This window comes from Lemur catta, chromosome 1 (assembly GCF_020740605.2).
Source record: "Lemur catta isolate mLemCat1 chromosome 1, mLemCat1.pri, whole genome shotgun sequence".
NCBI lineage: Eukaryota > Metazoa > Chordata > Mammalia > Primates > Lemuridae > Lemur > Lemur catta.
Genome location: NC_059128.1, coordinates 279,145,114 through 279,157,306, shown reverse-complemented (window position 1 = coordinate 279,157,306; position 12,193 = coordinate 279,145,114). Strand labels below are relative to the sequence as shown.

The 12,193-nt window shown below is 50.2% G+C and overlaps 1 protein-coding gene and 1 long non-coding RNA gene across 2 annotated transcripts in view; one reads left to right on the top strand and one right to left on the bottom strand.

Moving 5' to 3' along the window:
* The window catches only part of KCNJ6 (potassium inwardly rectifying channel subfamily J member 6), a 260,276-nt gene that overhangs the window by 142,966 nt on the left and 105,117 nt on the right, over nucleotides 1-12,193 (top strand). The gene's annotated exons all lie outside the window — the stretch shown is intronic.
* On the bottom strand, nucleotides 7,519-10,092 carry LOC123630739. The gene is made up of 2 exons (XR_006732748.1): nucleotides 9,244-10,092; nucleotides 7,519-8,554 (listed from the first exon to the last, which is right to left on the bottom strand). It is a non-coding gene; the product is annotated as an uncharacterized LOC123630739 (long non-coding RNA).

Sequence of the window (12,193 nt, the reverse complement as noted above, 5' to 3'; positions counted from 1 at the left end):
CTTTTCTATCCCTGGGGCACAGCTTTTTCTTGCTTTCTTTGACATCCGTTGCACGTATGTTTGTGTATTTTTTTTTCGCTTTGCCACTGAACATAGATGTCCCAGAAATAGAGAACCAGAAACTATGAAAGTCAGCCAAGTTCCTTTTGATTCTATTTCTTCTTTATTGTAATTTCTGCTCCTTCTTTGGCATTAGAAAATTCTGTTTATCTTGACTGTGGATCAACTAAGACAGTTCCAAACTTCTTTTCTTAGACTTACAAGTGGGTCTCACTTGGGTCCTGAAGGAATTAAGACCCAGTATATGGGTTTTATCATTGAACACATCTTAGAGTTGTCTAGAGTTTGTCATTTTGCTACAGATTGAGAAGATGCAACCCTTCAGGAGTTTTTAGAAGCCCTAAGACACCTCAACGTCTCCCTCTCCAACTGTGCCATCGTTCAGCTTTGCTTACGCCTAAGCGCTGACATTGTGGCCAAAGTCCTGGGAACGGCCCCCGAAAGCAAAGCCAGCTGCCCTCAATCCTGAAGGAAGGAATCCAGGCTTCCCTCCACCATCACAAATATCTGAGGCAAGAAATGTACCAAAATTAAGAGTTAAAACAAAAACAAACCCAACCAGGGGCAGCAACACACTACCCCCCAGTGACACAGGCCCTCCCAGGTGTTGCAATTCCTGCTTCCAAAGCCCTCCCACGTGCATTGTCATTGGCACCTCACACGACCCATTTTATAGGCAAACACATTGAGGCTCGAGATGGCATTAGGTCCCTTGTCTATCTGATACAGCACAGTCTTAAAATAGGTATGCCAGAGCCACGGGAGATTAGACATAGTGTGTTTTCTTCTTTCATCTTAATCCTTCATTTATGTATGTAAGGAATTGACCTTTATGGGATGCTTACTAAGTGTCAAGGACTAAAAAGACACACGAGTCCATATCACAGGCCTCAAGCTATCATAACCAATTCTGTGTTCTACTGTGGAGCTAGAAATATCCTGATAAAAGGCCTTTTTTCTTATTCAGAAACCTCATGGTTTCTTAAAAAGCCAGGAGCATCTTGCTCAAGCAAGCAGCTCTTGTGAGTTAGCATGCTTGGTCTCTGCGGGGTGCCAGAAGCCCTCCTTTCTCGGGAAGTCGCACTATTTTAAGCAAACACAGGGACGCACAGCCTCAGTAACTAGCTGGCATGGGGTTCCTTCCCCTACAGAGTTCCTCCTCTGGTAATGCCTGTTTCATTTGCAAAACCTGGAGAACGAGCTTGCAGACGACATTCATGTTTAATTCTCAGCTGGTTGAAGTATCTTCCGTTACCTGGACCCCGGATGTTTCCAAACATTCATGAAAACTATCTGCAGGTGCCACCTTTGATTTCAGCCCCCACACAGGAGCTGCCCTGTGTTCTGAAGAGTCATTCAGCACATGTTCAAGGGTCCAACTTTGCTCCCGATGGAATAAAATCCAGCCAAGGAAGACGAAAGCATCCCATAGGAGTGAGGGTGATGGTGTCAGGCACCCCAGAGGCCAAGAGAGTGAGGATGACACCAGTCCCGTGCTTTGACAACCGGGAGGGCCCTAGTGATTCTTTTGAGAGCAGTCTCTCACTCTGCAAAGACTCACCTATGAAACATAACACAGTGGCAGCATTCCCGCCATCTGCAGGTAGCAGGTACTGCAAATGATGAGAAGGAAAAGGAGAAAGGGCAGAGAATGAGGATGCTTCTTCTTGAACCTTGTCCACCCCGAGCAGGTCTTGGCTGCTGTCCTCCAGGTTTCCCTTTGAGCAGCAGGAGCAGGGCCTGGCCAAGAACGTGGTGTTACTTAGTGGCCACCAGGCAGCTCTCCGTCCGCCCCTCCAGCTTCAGTGCTCTGTTTCTATTTTGCTTATGAGGCGAGGATATGTACTTGCTGTGTGAACAGAACACTCTGCCGCCCTCTGCAATTTATGCCTGGCTGAGGTTTCTCACATCATAGCCTCTCCTCCTCAGGGATCTGTGGTTCCCAGGAAAAAACACAGACGCGCCCTCAAATGTTCTGATCCCAGGGCACCGGGAGACATCCAGGATCACAGCTGTCCCCCAAGTCGGGAAATGGCATCTGGGCCCTGCCTGCTCACTCGGGCTGTTGGACGAGTTCAGTGCTGCAGCTCTGGTCACCTCGGAGCATCAGGAAGCCCCCTCAGATTTGCAGAGAGCCAGCTGCCTTCCTCAGCCCGCCGCGCGTGGTGCAGGCCCTCGCCACCCCTGTGCGTGTGTTTGCAAGGCGCTTTCCATGCTGCCATCTGGCCCACCGCCAGCACTCAGCCCCCCACTCAGAGGCCTTGCCACAGCCCTGCCAGCCCACCTTGCTTTCTTCTGCTTCTGCCCCATGGCAGCCCATAGTGTTCCTCTCATTTCGGCAGTTTAACGTGTAACACCTTGGATACCTGTGTAAGGATTTTTCTGGCAGCCCCAATTCCAGTGTAAATTCCTCCCAGGGCAGGGGCAGAGCCTTGCGGTTTCCTGTAGTCCCCTTGGTTCCCTGCAGCACACAGGATCCTACGGTCACAGATCTTAGTGCTGCGTCATTGACACCAGCCTGGCTCTCAGGCCCAAGAAGTGGGATGGGAATGGGGCCAAGCAATGAGGCTCCCTGAGGCTGCAGGAAGCCCCGTGGGCTGCCCTGGGTCATGGGGTTTGCTTAGATGTGCTTGTGGCCACCACGCCAGGTTTCCTAGGAACTGAAACTTCATTTGTCCTGGGGATTTGTCAGCATTGTTGCGTTGTGGTGGCTCTGGTGTCCCAGGAGCAGTGAGTCTGCCATGTTGGAGGCCTCGCATCTCATCTCTACTCTTCTGCCAGCAGCACTGCACCTTGCTCCACCCTTCTCCTTCTCCCTCGAAGCTTCTGTTAATACTCGTCATCTTCTCTGTATTCTTCTCGGCCCCCACTGCTCCTGCGGCTTCTCTGTTTAGCTCACATTCAGACTCCTGGGCAGAGAGGGTTGGACTGAGTGGTCCAGCCACCACCCATATAGGACAGAGCCGTGTCAGGCCACCCCCTAGCATGCTGGTCCTCCTACTGCAGCTGCCGTAGGTCAGGTGTTCATCTCTGGTCCAACCACCGTGACCAGGGAAGCAAGGCCACTCAGGGTGAATCAGGGCAACTTATTCTGGAAAATCCCTCCCAAGGGAGCTGCAAGCGTGGCTGGCCTGGCGCCCGAGGTCTCGTGAGGACACAGAGCAGCCTGCCTGACGCACGGCACTTCACTTCCCACTGGGTGAATGGCAGGGCCCTGAGACTCCTGAAGGGCTCTTCTACTGCCAGTGGCAGAGCTTCAGCAGTCATCAAAGGCGGACTTGCATTTGCACAGCAATGAGATTTCTGTACCTTGTCGGTAACTTTCCATCACTGTCTGGTCTTTATTCCTCATGCACTTTGAACTTAATACTCTCTGTTAACACAGTAGAAATGTCTTCCTTCCCTCATTTGTTCATTCATTTCCCAAGAATGCACTGAGGAATCACCATGTGTCAAGCGTTGCAATAGAGCCGAGGATACACACCCAGAGAAGACACAGCCCTGTCTGCACAGCCCTCATGGTGGAATGCAAGAGCTTACGATGCCTCGGTTTGTGACGCATACAGCATTTTCCCTTCTGGTGAGGATTAGAGAGGAAGTGTTTTAAAAGGTGGCATCATCGCTCGTGTAAACTAAGTGCAAAGCGTCTGAAATCGCTTTTACTCAGAACCTTCCTGTGGTACCATAAACATGACATTTAAAGGGGAGCCCACCCTCAGCGTTGGAGCACCCCGGGATAGCTGCATTCACCACAACCCCCCAGTCTGCTTGATCTGCCTAGAGAAGAAGCTTTTCACACTTCTCCCTGCACTCAGCAAGTGCAAACTCACTCCAAACACCGGAATGTCCAACCTTGCACTTCACTCCCAAGGCACTGTCACACGGAAGTGGGAAAGCAGGCACATCATAGCTAGCAAGCAGCGGCCCACTTCCCTCCTGCTCTCCCCGGGCCCAGTGCAAGCACAGGGACAGGTGGGGACAGGCCTGAGCTCCTCAGCAGGTCAGCAGGTAGCACTGTCCACATTCTGCTAATAAAGTGCCCGGCAGTCCAGGCCCGCGCACGCTACCGCCACACCATAAGTTATTTCAGGCGTAAAAAATTCCAACGAGAGACTGGAAAACTAGCAAATTCTCCTGAGATTAAAGGCAAAGGTTACTGCACTCTCCGTGTGGGAGTAGCTCTCTCTTGCTTACTCTTGGCCTTGCCTAAGCAGCCCCCGCCAAAGCAGACTGTCCCTTCAGCGCCCTCAAAAATGTTCCCTACTCCATTTTTTAGTGGAGGTTTCTTCAAAAGGACGTCGTGAAACCCAAATGCAAGCAGGATTCTCTCACTTTGGAAGCCTGGTAGCTGGCTTTGTAAATTTTATTAACCCTAAACACATAATGAGGGCTTCTTTGAGTGTGTAACCAGATAGCAGCTTTAGGCAGGCTTCCATTCTTACCAAGATTTAGTTGCTAACAAAAATAATTGCATTAATGTGGCTTCATGTTCTGCTACCAAAAAAACAGCAAGTGTTTTTCAATATATAAATCCAAATGTTTTATCCCACAGATAAAGGTTCAGATCTGTGACTTTTTAGCCCACCTCTTACCTCTCCTAAGATAATGTTTTGCTGACAATTGGTTTAACCAGGGCTTTGGGGCTCTCTTGGCAACACTGTGAGGTAGGCTGGGCAGGTACGATTGCTGCTCTTCGAGAAATGTCATGCACCCGGCACTTTGGCTCCAAAGGCACTGGCCTGCCCTTCATCCCCTGCTGCCTTAATACATAGTCTCCCTGCAGCAAGTTCGATGACTTGCTTGAGACACTTTCCAACTTCCAACATCTTTTAAATTCAATCCTTAAGCTAACAGAGTAGAAGTCGCTTAGGATCATGACCCCAAAACATAACTTTCCTAGCTCCTTGCTGTAATTCTTAGCCACAAATGGATGATGAGCTTAAACACGAACTCCCTGTGCACTGGAGTCTAAATCCTCTTGGAAAGTGGCGAGTTCAGCCCCGACATCTGCACTTCATCGCCGCAGCGCAGAGTGACAGCGGGTTCCAGACATGAGGGCAATACAGGTTCCATCTCACCCCACCTAGTGACAAATCCGGTCTGTGTATACTCATTAAGCAGTTCCTGCGGGGTCCCTCGCCGGGTGCCACACTCTGTCCACAGGTAGAGGATGTTTCTTCAGGCTCTGTTGGTGTTTGCCTAGCCTTTCCCACACGCTCTTATTCTCTGCTCAACCACATCCCAAGCAAAGCCATTCCCAGCTCTGCTACAGGCACAAACCCAGCTTCACTGACGGAATACCAGTGCCTGTTTCCTCCTGCCTCTCTCTGGGCAAAGATGCCTTTGGGACAGGCTGGGCGGCACACCTGCTGCCGCATTGCTCCTCCCGCCTCCTACACAGCACCACCGCACCATGTGGGGCGTAGAAATTGACTAGAAATTTCCAAAATTAGTGTCTGCCATCCAAAAGTATGTCTATGTAGGTGTGTGTATTCTATGTAAACATGCATATGCGTACCCACATATATACGAAATTTGAGGGTTAAATATCTGTTGCCTAGTCAGGATCGATTTCTCTTTACCTGTTGAGACAGCACAATGCAAGATCACTCTGGAACACCTTATGTGTGGGTCTCTCCCACGGCGGCATCCCTGGACTCTCCCCTTGTCACTGCAGCTTCACGGGCTCCCAAGTTTGGGGTCGATAGGGAGCTCAGATCCCACTAGGTTTGTCCTGTATGCTATGAAGCCAAAAATGAATTCATGTAAAGTGAACAAAAAATATACGAAGCTTCAAGTTCCTGGAGCAGCTGTCAAACCTCCACAGAGCTTGCTGGGAGTGAAGAGCGAGCGGGAGGAGAAGCCACGGTCTGCTACCGGAAGAACGCACCTTTGAAACTGCCTGCTGAGACCTGGGCAACTCCCCCGTTTCCTGTCACAGTGTCCTTCACTTTGTCACGTTCCCACTGACACAAAGCCAAGCTGTGAGTCGATGTGAAACACGGCTGAGGTTTCCAGGGTCCACACCCACCCACTCCCACCCTGTTCAAATCACAACCAAAAACCCATCTCTTTTATGAGCTTGCTCTGACAGTGCCATTCTGCAGCCACTAACATATTCTTTTAAACAATCTCGATGAGCACAGCAGCTGTGCATCCGCTCCCCACCCTCAGGTGCAAGATACATCACAACCCTTCATTTTCCCAGATCCAACTAAACTGGCTCTGGGCACCTGCCGTCCAGGCTTGGGGAGCTGTCCTGTATCTGCCATTATTAAGGGACACCACTTCTCCCTGGGGTTGTATAAATGGCCCAAGAGGCTTACACGGTCCATAAAATGTGTGGAGGGGTTTCTGGTCTTGCTTCCTAAGTCTGCACTGTCCAGCCAAAGGCACGAGATTGTGGGTAAATGAAGTTCACTCCTCTGTATCCGGGAAAGCCTTGAACCTTCACTCGGTCTCCCAATGTCTCAGCCCTGTGGCTGGGTCTCCAGGAACCCCATGTCACCTGTGTTCATTTTCTAACGCTGCTGGAACAAAAACTACCATAAACTTGGTGGCTTAAACAACACATACATATTATCTGACAAGTCTGGAGGTTAGAAACCTAACACAGGCCTCACTGGGCTAAAATCATTTCCCACAGGACTGTGTTGCTTCCGCAGGTTCCAGGGGAGAGGCTGTATCTTTGCCTCGTCCATCTGCCAGGGGCTGCCCACATTCCTTGGCCCGGGGCCCCCTCCACCTTCAAAGCCAGCAACCTGGGCCGAGGCCTTCTCACATTGCCAACTGGTTCTCCTCTCCTGCCTCCCTCTGCCACTGGATGCTTGTGGTGACCCTGGGCCTCCCAGGTAATCCAGATAATCTCCCCATTGGAAGGTCAGCTGATTGGCAGCATTAATTCCATCTGCAGCCTCAAGGCCCTTTGCCCAGCAGAGCACACTCACAGGTTCCAGAGATCAGCAAACCCGGCTCCTTTCGCCAGGTCTCAGGGCTCCTTCCTTTCCCCTACTAAGGCCTCTGCCAGCTTTTCCTAACTAAATCCCAAAGCTTCACCCCTTTAGAATAAAGCACTGGAAAATAAAAGACTGCTAAAGACCCTCCTCCTAAGGCCAGCCCCAAATCCCTTCTGCTGTCTCCTGAGGGGACAAAGAAAACTCCTGTCCCTTTCAGGGAGGGGGAAGACAGACACTCTCAGCTGTCTTCCTGCAGTTGCCTCCGGCGTCTGCCGAACTCGCAGCAGTGTTTCCTCTGCACGGTCCCCTTCTCCCCGTGATGCTTGTTGGGATCTGGGATCACACCCTGTACTTCTGGAACCTTCCACCAGGCTTACACAGGGCTCTGCAGACATGTTCAAATGTTCCACTGATTTCACACCTTACAAACCAGGCCCTGAAAGTCAGCAAAAATAAAGAACATATGGCTGTGCCACCAATTCCAACAGCCAACAAAATCCCATAGCTGGAACGCTTGTAAACTTTGGGCTTTATTTGGACATAATGCTAGAACTTTAAAAAAAAAAGCTAGTAAGCAATCAAAGAGAATAAATGACAAGTTAGGGAGCATCTAAACATTATAGATTACCACTCCAAATGGTTAGTCTTCAAGGAAAGGAAACTACTTCTTTGTTTATTCAAGAAAGACTTCCTGAGCTCCGGTTACGTGCCAGGCACTGTTTTAAGCCCTACGTTTAAGGTCACAGAAGATCTCGTCCTTTCTCCTGCTTTTCCATGGTTTAACTGGGGGGAATTATTCAGAGTAAAGTGAGTATCATGGAGAATATAGGCTTTGAGAGGTCAGGTGCCCTGGGCAAGTTACAGAACTTTCCAGAACCTTCTCTCCCCTATCTCTTAACAAGGGTGATTAAAAATGACATCTGCTCATAGCCTTTCGAAGACTGACTTACACGTAGAGTGCCTCAGTAAACAGCCTTCTTCTTCCCCCGCCCCTACCTCGGAGAACACACCCAAAGCAATCCCAGGGCACTAGGCAGCTACAAAGGATAAAGGAAGCGGCTGTCTGTGACCCCAGGCTTTGTTACACTGTCCCCAAGTCTGGAGCGTCCCTGGGGCTCTGACTCTCCACCTAAGCACTCCCACTCCTGCTTTCCTTAACCTCTCCCCACTTCATCCCAGACAATCTGTCCCCTCTGGACACAATCTTCCCATTCCCATACTCAGTGGACTGACTTGTGTCCCCTCCAACATCCGTAAGCTGAAGCCTTAATCCCCAACATGACGGTATTTGAAGACGAGGCCTTAATTCCATCTGCAGCTTCAGTTTCCTTTGCCGTGTAACGTGCATGTTTTCAGTTCCAAGGACGAGGGTGTGTTGAGGCCATTGTTCTGTCTGCCACATGTCATGCAAACAAGTTTGCGAAAACCTGGATCCCGACTTGTGATTCAGAGAGATCCTCACACTCTTCCTCTTGCCATCGCTGACGACACACACCCCAGACGAGCCTGGTCTCTAGACGTGACTATCTCAGGAACATCTGAGGAACATTGCAGCGAAGATAAATTACCAGGCCTGCTAAGCTTGAGTAACTTCCTGCTGATCCTCAGTTGAGCAACCACTTAATTTCCCTGTCTCTTACTTGAATTATTAGCAAACGTGAGGGCAGTCTTTTGGGAAAGGCTTCGGAGTACGGATTCTGCCCCCTTTTTGCCCCTCCCCCTCCCAAGAAGGCATGGCTCCACTGGTGAGAAATCCTGGATGAGGCCTGTCCCTCCTCGGAGCTTTTCTCTCCCTGGACTCTGGTTCTTTCTGTTTCCAAAGTATCCCAGATCACCTGCATGGCTTCCCAGTTATCTCTTCCTAAGCTGTCTCATCTGGAAAAATAGGGATCCATGCTGTGCCTTATTGACAGGGCAGTGGCTCCCCTGTCGACTTCAGGAACAATGAACTTTCCTCCAAAAAGTTCAAAGCATTTTCGTAAGTACAACATGTTCCTCCCCAAAAAAGTCTTTGTGGGATCATAGGAGGAGTGAGAATGAAGCCAAAGTATGTGGAAGTGGTACTGACCACATTGAAAGGTAACTGAGATATTTTGAAAATGGTTTCAGTGGCCACCCCACGGACAGCAGGTATTTGCATTTTCTGTTCAGTACTGCGTTAGCCTGTTTTTGTGCTGCCATAACAGAATACCACAGACTGGGCTGTTTATAATGAACAGAAACTTACTTCTCACAGTTCTGGAGGCTGGGAAGTCCAGGGTCAAGGGGCTGGCATCTGGCAAGGGTCTTCTTGCTGCATCATCTCATGGCAGAATGTGGAAAGACAAGAGAGAGCAAACTTGTCCTCTCATAAAGACCCACTCCAAGGACAACAAACCCACTCCTGAGGAATTGCATTAATCCATTCAGGAACATGGAGCCCTCGTGGCCTAATCACCTTGTAAAGGTCCCACCTCCCAATCCCATCACAATGGGATTTAAATTTCTACATAAGTTGTGGAGGAGACAAACATTCAAACCATTGCAGGTACTCCAAATTCAGCCTGACATACGGTCAGCTCACCCACAGGTAAACGTGTGTGTGTCACACACACAAACACACACACACATGCATATTCATGATTTCATCCATCCACTCCCTTATTCATTCAAGTAGCATCTCCTGAGCCTCCACTGGGTTTCAGACACGGTTGCAGCCACTAGGCTGGGGAGAAAGTGAGTAAGACATAGTCGCTTACCTTGAGAGTCCAGGGTCTGCCGGGGCAGAGACGGGGACGCCGGACACTGGCACACCGGCACCGAGCGCTGCCCTTGAGGCACTGGGTGGTGAGGACGGAAACCAACCACCCTGAGAGCTTCCTGGGGAGGGGCAGTTTGAGCTGAGTCCTGAGGATTTAGGTAGTGGTGGGGGCTGAGGAAGAGTGTGGAAGGCAAAGGAGGCAACATGAGGGCAGACACTCGCAGAAAAGAGCAGAGTCCTTAGAGAATGCTGAGTTCTCTGAAATGTGAGAAATGAAGTGGACGTTGGCAGGACCAGAGCAGAGATTGAGATTTCGTGCTTGCTGCTGCAGCCCAGATAAAAACCCAGGAGAGGGCTGGAAAGTGCCCTGTGGAGGATGATCACCTGTATACGAACGAGCTGATGCACAGAGAGTCTCTGGAAAGATGTTCACTGAAGTGTTAACAGTGGCTATCTCCGGTAGCGGGATATAGGGTGATTTTTTTTAATACTTCTCTGGGCTGATTAAAATATTCTACATGAGGAAATATTACCTTTATAATCAAGAATAAAAAAGTTTTGTTGCTGTTTATTAAAAACTGGCAATGAACCTAAGAGATTGAATATGCAAATGGACAGTGGCGGTACCATATATAACAATAAACCTGGCCCCACAACCTGCAGCCACCTGCCCAGGAAACCGTCTCCTTATCTACAATGAACAACCCAGGCAGCCAGACTTGCAAGAAACCAGCCTGCTCTCTCCAGAGACAATCCAGGAAACTAAACAATACCTTATGTAACCACTGGCCCCAAATGACCAAGACTTGAATAAAAACCAAGTTTCCCTAATTTTTGTTCCTACTTCCAACTTAGGACCAATGGGGAAAGCCAAATATGCCCCCAGCCCATCACACAGGATGCCCCTGCTAGCTAGCCCCAGCGCTTCCCCGTGAGGGCAGCTCCCAGCAGGGCACACCCGGAGCCTCCCCCTGTCCCACTGTAAGTCTGCCCACTCCCCTGCCGGCCTCTCAGTCTCTGCCAAATGCAAGTGATAGTGCCCAACTTCCTTGCTACAGCAAGTTCTGAATAAATAGCCTTCGCTCTTCTCATTGGGTTGATTTTCATTTATTTCCACAACCCAAAGAGTTCTGGTGCCACGAGGGCACTAAAGTGGGGCCATGAGGAAAAGCTTTGAGGAAGAGGCAGCCACAGGCCTTGCTCTCTGTTGGCAACAGGCTGCAGCACAGAGCAGCAAAGGTGCGTCTGGGTTCTGGCTTGGGGTTTGGAGCTGGTGTTGGTGCCACCCCCAGGGTCCTGCAGAGGGAGGGAACACGTGACAGAGGTCTGAGCTGGGGTCCTGCCGGACACAGAACCCATGCTCACTGGGGTGAATAGAGGACAGTTATGAAAGGGACTCTGCAAGTGTAGGCAAGGCAGGAGGACACCAACCAGGAAAGCAGAGGAATCCCAGGGCTGGAAGCAGCTGGAGCCACCACAACCCTGGGTCTCAAGGGGCCAGGGGAGGAAACCAGACACAGCTGCAGGAGGAGGGACGGTGGGATAGAACCACGGTTGTAGGAGGAGGAACTCAGCCCATTTCAGCTCAACCCTAGTTTTCACAGGAAGGTCCGATTCTCCTCCTTCCCTCTGCTCTCCTGCAAGTGCCTCCCACAGGCCACACCCAACAGGAAGCCAGAGGACGTGAGACACCAGGTACATCCTCAAAGGTCATTCTCCTGGGCTGCGAGAGAGTCCAGAGAGACAAGGAGGCTCTGCAGGGACAGACGGAGAACACCTAGCCCAGACAGCATGAGAATAATGAGCTCCATCTTGAAAACATTCATTTTGAGGTCCCCATAGGAAACCCAGGGGGAGATGTCTTGCAAGCAAGCCAAGATGGCAGTGAAGAAATTAATGGAAAGATCTGAGCTGGAGAGCTAGATGGGGGGGGGGGTCTACACACAACAAGAGTTTCATTCACTGGAGACCCTCCCCAAGAAAGATAATCCCTTACTCTTTGAGCAGAGAAGCAGGTGAGGACAGACCCTGGGGGACCCAGCATTCAAGGGGGCAGGCAGGAGAGGAAGTCAGGGAAAGTCGCTGAGAAGAAGTGATCAGAGACCTAGAGGCAAAAGCCAATTTTCAGTGACACTTTTCAGCAGCAAAGTCTCCCAGTGGATTAGGCAAAGACCTAAACCAAAAAGTATGGACTCAAACCAAACCCAGATAACTCTGTTGAAGTTCATGGTCTTTGGGACCTCCAGGGGCAAGGGAATGAGAGGAGGACTACTGGTTTGTAATAGTGCTGGTCACAACATTTGCACTTTCTTCAGCACACCATCTAACGTAGTCACAGCAAGCATCCTTACCAAGCCGCTCTGGAGTAAGGACTTGGCGGGAAGAGCAGGGTGACAGGCAACGTTGCTGCTGGTATTTTCAAAGCTGGGACCGTGAC